Below are 9,917 nucleotides of genomic sequence, written 5' to 3'. Positions count from 1 at the left end.
TTTTTTCTGTTTCACAAAATCACAGAATTCTGGGGGTTGGAAAGGACCTCAAGATACCATTGTACCTCTCTGGACAGCCTGTTCTCTGTCACTCTGACAGTAAGGGATTTCTTCCTTGTATTAGTATAGAACTCCCTGTTCCATATTTCTGCCCATTGCCCCTTGTTATACTGTTGCTTGCCATTTACTTGACCCTTCACTTTAGATATTTTTAAACAGTTATGAGATCCCCTCTCAGCCATGTCTTCTCCAGGCTGAACAGCCCCAGGTCTCTCAGCCTTTTCTCATAAGGAAGATGCACAGTTGCCCTGTGCTTCACTCCGGCTAGGAGATCCCTGTCTTTTAAACCAAGGGGCCCAGAACTGAACACAGTATTCTAGTTGTGACCTCACTAGGGCAGAGTAGAGGGGGAGGATTGCCTCTCTTGACCTGCTGGCCACATTCTTTTTAGTGCACCACAAAGTACCACTGGCTTTCTTGGCCTCAAGGTCGCACTGCTGGCTCACACTGCTGTTCCCTTGTTGCCCCATCCTATTTCATGCTTGCTTTGCTGTCTGCTCTGCCCTCCAGTCTGTCTTGTTTGTCTTGCAAGTTGGACATCTGTGGCAGGAGCATCTTGTTATGCTGGTTCCACTTAACAATTCCTTACTGACATTTCTGAGTCACAGTATGAACAGTTCAGGTAGTCCTACAGTGACAAGGGGCAAACTCCAGCATGCACATGAGAATTCGGTGGGAAATAGTGCTTGATAGACAGCTGTCTGCCTGACTTTCTATGTCAGATCCATGAGGGGAAAAAAAGAATGTTAATAATTGCTGTCCTTTGTAGACTGATAATTAGACACTCTACCCACCTTACTCCGGCTGTTGCAGAATACACAAATATATCCCTTTATCATGTATCACTGAGCATTTGAAAAAACTGTTTGAAAAAGAATTAAAGCTGGGAATCTGTTCTCAATTTCATGCAAAGATCTGGACCATGACCATGACGGCTGGTTTATTTATGTCTGAATGGCAAAGGAAAGACTGCCCTGATAGAACTACGATCTTACCTTGGTGTACCTGTGTTACCAATATGCATCAGCTGGATCTGCACAAAATTACAAGCAAAATTACTATCAGTAGGATAAACAATATTCTCATTGTGCTTTAGGCTTATCTGCTTACTGAGTTGAATGCGAAAAAGAGCTAGCTGTTTCACACAGCCTTTAAATCTGAACCAGATTCTGCTTTTTTCCTTTTACACAAAGAAACCAAAGTACTGTTTGGTATGAAAGTCCAATAAAATTGTTTTCTAAGCCAAGCAAAGCAGAAAGCAGAACCTGTTTTACAAGTGTACCTTTATAGGTTAAATCTCGTCACTAGCAGTTGCATTACTATATGTATAGGGATTACATGCACACAGAATGGATAAATTACACTGTGTCCTGATTCTGATTTTAAAACATTTTGCTCTTCATAGAACAGTACTGGAGTTTATAATGAAGAGTTAGTGCTTTATGATTTAAATTCTGTTGTATAAATGTTGATAAAACATGCAAGAATGGAGCACCTACAAAGCTTCTACCGGTTGTCTCTTCTTGAAAAACAGTTAATTGCATGAATGTCATGTAGGCAGTGATGTTTTAGAGATATGTGTTTCTATAGATAAACTGATAATTTCACCTGATCTTTCCCAGTTTGAAGCAGATCAAAAATAGCCAAGCTCCAAAGGAGATATTTTCAACACCAAATGGATATTGGAGCATAGATCCATGTCTGCAAAACACTAGGCATGTCAGCTGATCTTTTTGCAGAAGGTGTGTGATACACTTAGTACCTTATCACCCACTGGAAATTGTCTGCTTCAGTTCCTTCTGAAATTGAACTTTGAGATATTTGAACATTCCTTCCCAATGGTCACAAGGGTTCAAAGGCAGCAAGTTTCAATTGCAGGATTTGTGCCTAGTAATTTCTTGGATGTATGTATCGCTGCAGCCCTTTGTTGTGTAGTCTTAGCCCTTATTCACACATCAGCTTCATAAATTGCTTGGCCCCAGGTCTCCGGGGGATGCAGTTTTGGAAGGCAGCTGTGTCATTTCAAATCTTGTGCCTTGAATTCTTACCCACTTGATGCAGATGCAGAATTGGAAGACACCATTAGAAAAGACAGTGTGTTTCCCACTCCATTCCTTATAAACCATGTAGTAATAGAAAATTGCATACAATTTGTAGCGGGGGAGTTTTTCGGAATAACTCCTGCAGCTCGATCTCACATAATCTAACAGTGAACTGTAGGAATGCATCTACATTATGTCTTCATTTTTTTTCTCTCTTAAAGAAAGTTCAGTGTATCTAATACTTGTGTGTGGGTGTTGTAAAAATCATGTTGCTCTGCAATAAAAGGCTCAGTGGTGGGTTTTTTGTTTTTGTTTTTGTTTTAATTTCAAGACCATAGTATTAACAATAGGGAGAGAGGATCAATCTGTACTGCTATCCTACCGCAGAATACTAGGGGAAGGTTTTGAACTGTTTGCACACATCAGTGTTTGATTAAACACTTTAAGTGGATTTTCTTAGTAATATTAAAAGTGGAACCTTGGGAACCTGTACTGCCATCCCAACAGTGAAGTACCAGTGGTGGTGTCTGATATTTTGCATTAAGCTGTGGTGTCACTGCAAATTGTAGAGCTAGCCCAAAATGACAGACTTAATCTACTGCCCTTTCTGTTGACGTGATATGGATAATGTTCTTAGGCAAATAACAGATGAGGTTCACTGAGTGGGAGAAGAGAAAGAACATAAAATGTTCTTCAAGAAAAACTGCAATATCAGTAATCAGGAGAAGGGCGAGCAAGACTGGCACGAGCTCCCTAGAGTCTGCAGGCATAATGAGGGTGGGAAGAGATTGTCTTCATTTCCTTCTCAATCATAAGACAAGTTGCTGCTGTGAAAATGTTACCCAGAGGGTTGTGCAGACAAGGTCACTTCTACTTTCCTTTGTCAGAGCCAGAGAAAGGAGAGGGAGGTTCTGCTCTCTTGACCTCCCCAAACTCACGCGCACAAATATTGTTGCAGCTAGCAGGTAATTGCCTGCAAAGGCCTTGTGAAAAATCAGCCATAGCTATCATCAGCTCTGCTGATTTCGTTACGATTCTGCCATAAAATTTTGTGGGTGTGAAATTACTGTGATTTTGTGAGTCCTGGACAGCAGAATACTGGCTCTGAGGGCCATTTTTTTGCTGCTGGATTCTAGCTATGTCAATGGATGATGGAGGCTGTTTTGTAGCAGTGACAGAACAATGTACCTCGTTAGTATTAATGCCCAGTGGTCTAACAAATTATCTGTTCTGTGTTTGTGACGGATGTTTTGGTGTGGCCCACTGTGTTCTATTCTTCACCTCCTCCTTTCAGAGAACAACTTTATGCTAGGTGGCACTCCAGCCCATACCTTGTTTTTGGCAAAGAACCCTTTTGTATGTCTAAAATCTCATTTATTGCACAGTCTGTGTTGTTGCCCTGAACTCACAGTAGGATATGCTATTGGTCTTGTGGCAGTGGTGCAAACAGAATCAGATGGTAAGAGCTGCATGACTGCTCTAGCCAGATTTGTATGTAGCACAGATTGTTTATACCTGCAGTTTTCTTATTTCACAGGCCCTTAGCAGGTGGTGTAACAGGGATGGACTTGTCAGCAGAAAGCCTTCATGGCATACATCAAAAAGCTATCAGTGCTTCTACAGAAGTGTATTTGAATGGACATACTCTGTGATGCAGGAAACCCCAGAAGAGAGGAATAAAACCAGAATATTTCTGTCAATTCATGCTTAATTTAGTAGCCAAAATTACAATGTATTGTTCCTGACAGTAAAACTGCACCAGGGAAAAAACCAACAGGCACAATACAGACTGAAAGTGTGTTGTCATGCAAGTGGGATAACAGTGCATAGGCATCATCTACCACAATGATGAAAAAAAATGGAGAAAGTGGGGAAGTGCACTAACAAACCTGCATTTTTATGGATGCTTGCGCAGCTGAAGGCAGTTGGGACAATGAAACTGAAACAAGAAAACATAGGAGAAAAATTTAGACATTTAAAAATGTTGTAAGAAGTGGCAGAACCAACTACATTGAAGAACTCCTTGAGAACAGCCTTGTGGAGGACCTGGGGGTCGTGATGGATGAAAAACTGGACATGATCCAGCAGTGTGTGCTTGCAGCCCAGAAGGCCAACAGTATCCTGGGCTGCTCCAACAAAGGGGTGGCCAACAGAGGCAGGGAGGTGATAGTCTCCCTCTACTCTGCCCTTCTGAGGCCCCATATGGAGTTCTGGGTCCAAACCCTGGATCCCAGGACATGGAGGATGTGAAGCTGTTGGAGTGGGTCCAGAGGAGACCATGAAGATGATGAAAGGGCTGGAGCACCTCCCTGTGAAGAGAGGCTGAGGGAGTTGGGCTTTTTTAGCTTAGAGAAGGCTCCAGAGAGACCTCATTGTGGCTTTTCAATACTTGAAGGGAGCTCATAAAGCAGGAGGGGGATCAAGTTTTATGTGATTTAAAAATAGGGCAAGGGGAATGCCTTTAAACTAAAAAATGGAGATTTAGGTGAGATCTTAGGAAGAAATCTTTCTTCTGATAAAGATGTGCCCTTTAGCAGCAATCCAGCATTTAAGAATGGCTACCAAGATCAGTTATTAGGGGCATTAGGAAACAAGTTTCAGGATTCAATAACAACGTGGCTCCCCACACAAATGAAGCTTTCCCTTCCTTACCTGTCCATGAGAGCCAAAGAGTGCAGGTAAGTCACATCAGCTGGTGATGCCAGCTCTTTTCTAATGAGGCCTGTTTTACAAGTTTTCTTTTTTACATCTTCCACTTGTATTTCAGCTCCAGAGTAACTCAGAAGAGCCATGTCTTTCTTTCAGACGCTGACAGAAATGGATAAGTGTTCTTTGCTTTGTGTACCAAAAACCATAGTTACTACCAGTGGTAGTTCTGCAAGGCCCCAAAGCAATACATATATATTTTTTTTTCAAAAGGGTGAGTGCAACAAGCACTGTTCCTCTGTGAAGAGCAGATGTTGTCTGAAGTGGTGAAAATTCTTCTGAAGATACCAAGAACACAATTTACCTGGAGTAGGGAAGTCGCTTTGGCAGGGAGTTGGACTCAATGATCTTTTGAGGTCCCTTCCAACCCCTATGAGTCTATGATTCTATGATTCTATGAATTGAATTTTACTACATAGTACTGTAGTTCTTCCATTAGTTTTCAGCAGTATTCATTGCCAGTGACTTCTCCACAGTGATAACTCACGGGGAGGAAACAATGTTCAGGGAATACAATTAAATAACCTATTGAAGATGTTGTGTGTAATGAAATTGTCTGCAAATAGAAACACAGAATGGTCTATGAAGGAGACCCTTGTCTTCCAGCAGCACTCTGAGCAATACTGAAGCACGGCCATAGGAAGCATCCTCTTTATTATGTATGCCTCATTACTCAGCACTAGAAGTGCTGGTGAACCATGAACACACTGAATAAAGGTTACAACTCCCCTTGCAAATTATCAGAAAGCAGTATTCTGTGAGCCTAAATCTTGGATTATTCAATGGGATTTAGGCTTCCCAGTGCAGCGCTGTTGCCAGGCCTTCATAATTTGTTTGGAAGTTCCCACTGCTGACTCCTGTTCTTCACAAGAGTTTTCAGAAGGATTTCCACAAGGAAATTGTGAGCCTCCGCAAACTCAAATTGTAGTATAGCATTGTAAAAGAGAAGGGAACAAAGCTGAAAGCATTTGAAACCTGAGTAGATTATGTTCCCAGTTAGATGTAATAGCTTTCTGTCAGAATTTTGAAAGGCGCTCTGTTTAAAAATCAAAATAATCTCAACCAATTATTGTTTGAAACATACGCATTTTACTTCGGTGCAAAAATAAGAACCAGGGTTTGACTTCATCAGGTAATCAACTTCAGTACTCTACAGTTATGGTCAATCCAACAGGAAGAGGAAAATCTCAGGACAACCTTGTTTTCCAGAGACAATCATGGCTGCACTGACTCCAATGAAATCAACATTCCTGACACTGGTGTTACGATTCCTTTAGATGATGTTCTGCAGTGCGAATCTGGAGAGACACATGGCAGATCATGTTTTTCCCATGTGCTATTGTGGGTTCACTTACAAAAGAAAGAGTCATCCTGACATGAAGAAGCTTATTTATTCCTCAGTACTGTGAGTAAACGTATTGTTATAATTCACATACTTTTCTGACTTGATGTCTTATCTGCTAGTAGCTATTTAGTGTGATAATGGCGTTTGATAGATTGGACACAAACACCATTGTCACACTCCACAGCTCTGGCAGCAGACTTAGTCCATGGAAGAAGTAATAGGCACACACGCAGACTTCACCATGGAGACTTCAAAGATCTGCAAAACACAGAGAAAGACAATGTATGCACACTTAATATGTAGTACCTCAGTGTTCTCAGCAATGAGGACATGAGAAATAGGACTCAGCATTTTCATGTTGAGTAGCTGCAGTCGTCTAAAAGATAAGTAGCTTTAAGTGTGCATTTATAGGCAAAGGAAATGGACAAGTGCCTCGAGAAAATCATCAGTTTGGTCTTAAGAGATTTTCGAGAGGGAGATGAATCATTCTCTGCAGGGACTGGTGCCTTTCTTACTGACGGAGTCAACTCAGAAAAAGTGCTTTACTGTCATAGAGCTTTGTTAGTTCAGATGATCAAGATCCTAAAGACTCTGTTTGTTTTCCATTTCGTTTTTAAAGCCAGCTCGCTTAGAGGACAGCAAGGTGGTCTTTGCTTCTCCCCCTCATTCAGATCCAGCACTGAAGTATGCAGTGTAACTAAGATGCACAACTGCTGTTTGTTTGACAGGACAGAGTGCTTTTCCCCATTGAATCTGCAAGTCACATAACATTTCTGTGTATCCCAAGAAAGCATATTTAAAACAGACAAATCACAACTGTAGAAGAGCATATTCACAAACACTGATCTAAGAGTGCAAATAGCTGAGTGTCACCTTGTGCACAGTGATTTGCTAAACCAACTCAGCTGTGTGTCATTAGCACATCTGAATATTGCAAGACGGAAGAGAGAAAGAGAAGCACAGGAAAGAGAGATTATAAAATAGAGCCTGGGTAGCCCTTGTATCTTGCTGCTCTCTGTATCCATTTTCTCTCCGGTCTATGAAGGGTGTCACCTAGCGTGATCCTCTTTGCAGGAACGTTCTGGTTATTAACTGGAGGAAACAGTGACCTATGCAGATGGAAAGGAGCTTTGTGAACATGCAAGCTAGGTAGTGAATGTACATTACCAGCAATTACAAAATATTATTAATTGCTAACAGTAATTAACTGTTAACTTCAAGAAAAGGAAGAGAATCAAAGTGGACTTCCTGTACTCCTCTAGAATTGGTTAAAAAAATATTAAAGGAAAACAGAGTAAGTTAAATATTAATTTTCAATTTTGCATGAATTTGGGCATTTGCATGAATTTGTGGAGTGAGGCAGTGGTTTCTGGTAGCTGCATAAAGCTCAAACCTACAAACTCAGAAAAGAATGCTGTGTGAAGTGGTGAGAAGCACAGAGAGGCGATGGGGCTGTGTTTTTGTGCCAGCAGAGGAAAACAGAACATATTGCTGTAATGCAAATCCACCTCATTCTTTAATGCTTAGTGAATGCATTCACACGTCTGACAGATCTGAAGCATTTGCTGCCCATATGTAAGAAAACTCTTCTAATAGACTTCTGGATCAGGTATTATTTTAGGGAAAACAAACAAACAAACCCAAAACTGTCCAAGTAAAGGAGAGTGGACTTCTCAGATACTCCTAGAGCTCATGCCCGGGGCTTAGCCTTCCTAATAGTATCATTTTTTATCTTTTTACCCAACTCACTCCCCTGATGCTGTGTCATTCTCGCACAGTAACAGCTGTAGCACCTCTGCTTTATTCCCAGTCCTATGTTAGCACTCCCATCACGCCTTCCATCTGAGAAACAAAAGGAAGAGGTACATGCCTCTATCACTGACTCTTCTATAAAATCTAAATATTTGACAGAACTGGGTCATATTGTCTGAATGCAGTACAGCTATGGAGGGAAATCACATTTCTTTCCTCATCCAGAGCAAGTGGTCATGGTTCTAAATTTCAGATTCTGGAAGAATTGGGAGAGGCATTCCCTAGCATGAATCAGGGCATGCTGAAGTCAGTGAGAAGTGAAGGTCTGTGTGTCTCAAAAGAAGAGATTGCGTATAGGCATCTACCACCAAGTCCACTGAAGCATTGGAGCTGGTGGGGAGGAGGATGTGGCTCTGAAGGAAAAGGATCAGCACAAGAACCTGCTCTCCAGATGACACAGATTGAGTGCTACCGCAGAAACAGCAGCCCTGGTTTGAGAAAGTAAAATGGAGTGCAACATCAAATAGTAAGGTTAATGGCCCAGGGCTTCCAAATGCTGATTTCCATATGCAAATCTTCAGGTAGGGAAGCTTAGCTTGCTCCATTCTACAGCAACCACCTGCACGCTCCACACAGTGTAACAAGTACTTTTTCTTTAATCCTAACCTTTGGATGCATCTTTATGTTGTGATTATCTTTTTTGTTTCTCATTGTTTTTTGTTTTCTTTTTTTTCCTGGAAACTTTCTCATAAATGCAATCTAGTTCAGTCTGAGTGGATATGCCCATGCAGACTGACAGTCTGCAGAGCCCTGGACCAGTTGAACCACTGATTTACAAATGCATTTAATCAAACCTGTGAGTAAACGTGACTTGGCAGCAGGAGCTGAGTTCTGAGCGACCTGTGGCTGACAAATAGCAAAGCTATGAACAGTTGTGAGCTGCTTACCATGTCAGATTGCTTTGGTTTTCAAACATGATTGTTACAACTACTCTGCTATCCCCACCTCTGTCAAGGAATTTCACCAGTAGGTGCTTGAGCAGGCCTGAAGCCTTCCCAAGTGCTTCTCACCTTGAGCTGACTTTGAGTCTGTATGTGCAGTGGGGGAAATGCATACAGAGTGGCGGGGCAGATTTGCAGACCCACCCACAGGTCGCACCACCAGGAAATCACTGCTACAAAGGAGCCTCGTCCAAAGGAGGGAAACAGATCTGCACCACATCCTGCGCATCAGAATGGGAGTTCATTGAATTAATGATGGGAAATGCACAGTTGCACTCAGAACACTCGATATCCAGTCTGGATGCTGCTTGCATCTGCATACTTGAGGTCCATGAGGGTATTTTTAATGAATGTGTCTCTGCTTTTTCTCAAAGCTTTCCAGTCAAAAGTGAGACTGTCACAGGCACATCCAGAGCCAACAGCAGCAGGGCCCTGGCAGAGGGCTTTGCTGTGAAATATAGATGACAGCCAGATAAATAATGACACTGCAGCAGGCAGCTTCATAGTTCCACAGCTACATGGAAACAGGAATACTTCCAAGAACAAAAGGTAGTGAAAGAAAGAAACAGTGCAGCTTTTAGTACTTCAGTGGAGCAAGAAAACACAAAGCAACAAGGGATCTGCAGGTCAGTACAGGGAGGAAGCAGAAAATACACACAGTCAGAAAAAATTGTACTTTTTGCTTCTCTTCTGTTACCAGAATGTTCCAGTCAAGAAGATATTTGAAAACAACAGAATTTATAAAGAAGTAACTGAGTGTGGACCACAAAATTTGTTCTCATACCTTCAGGCTTGGAAGCATCCCTGAATGCCCAGTGAAGTCTGGCCACATTTACTACCAGCTGTATTTCCTTCCTAAGACACCCTAATCCTTTTAATAGAATGTGAGCTGAGATCACCATGTGCATGACATTAAATCCTGCTAAATTACACAGGCCATTTGCAGGCACTTTGTTATTCCAAAGTGCTTCTTATTCAAAAGTCACTTGCACTATTTTCTTTTTGTTAGTC

This window comes from Cyrtonyx montezumae, unplaced genomic scaffold (assembly GCF_038088225.1).
Source record: "Cyrtonyx montezumae isolate F1298 unplaced genomic scaffold, pur_monq_1.0 scaffold_41, whole genome shotgun sequence".
Lineage (NCBI taxonomy): Eukaryota > Metazoa > Chordata > Aves > Galliformes > Odontophoridae > Cyrtonyx > Cyrtonyx montezumae.
This window is presented reverse-complemented; position numbering follows the sequence as displayed.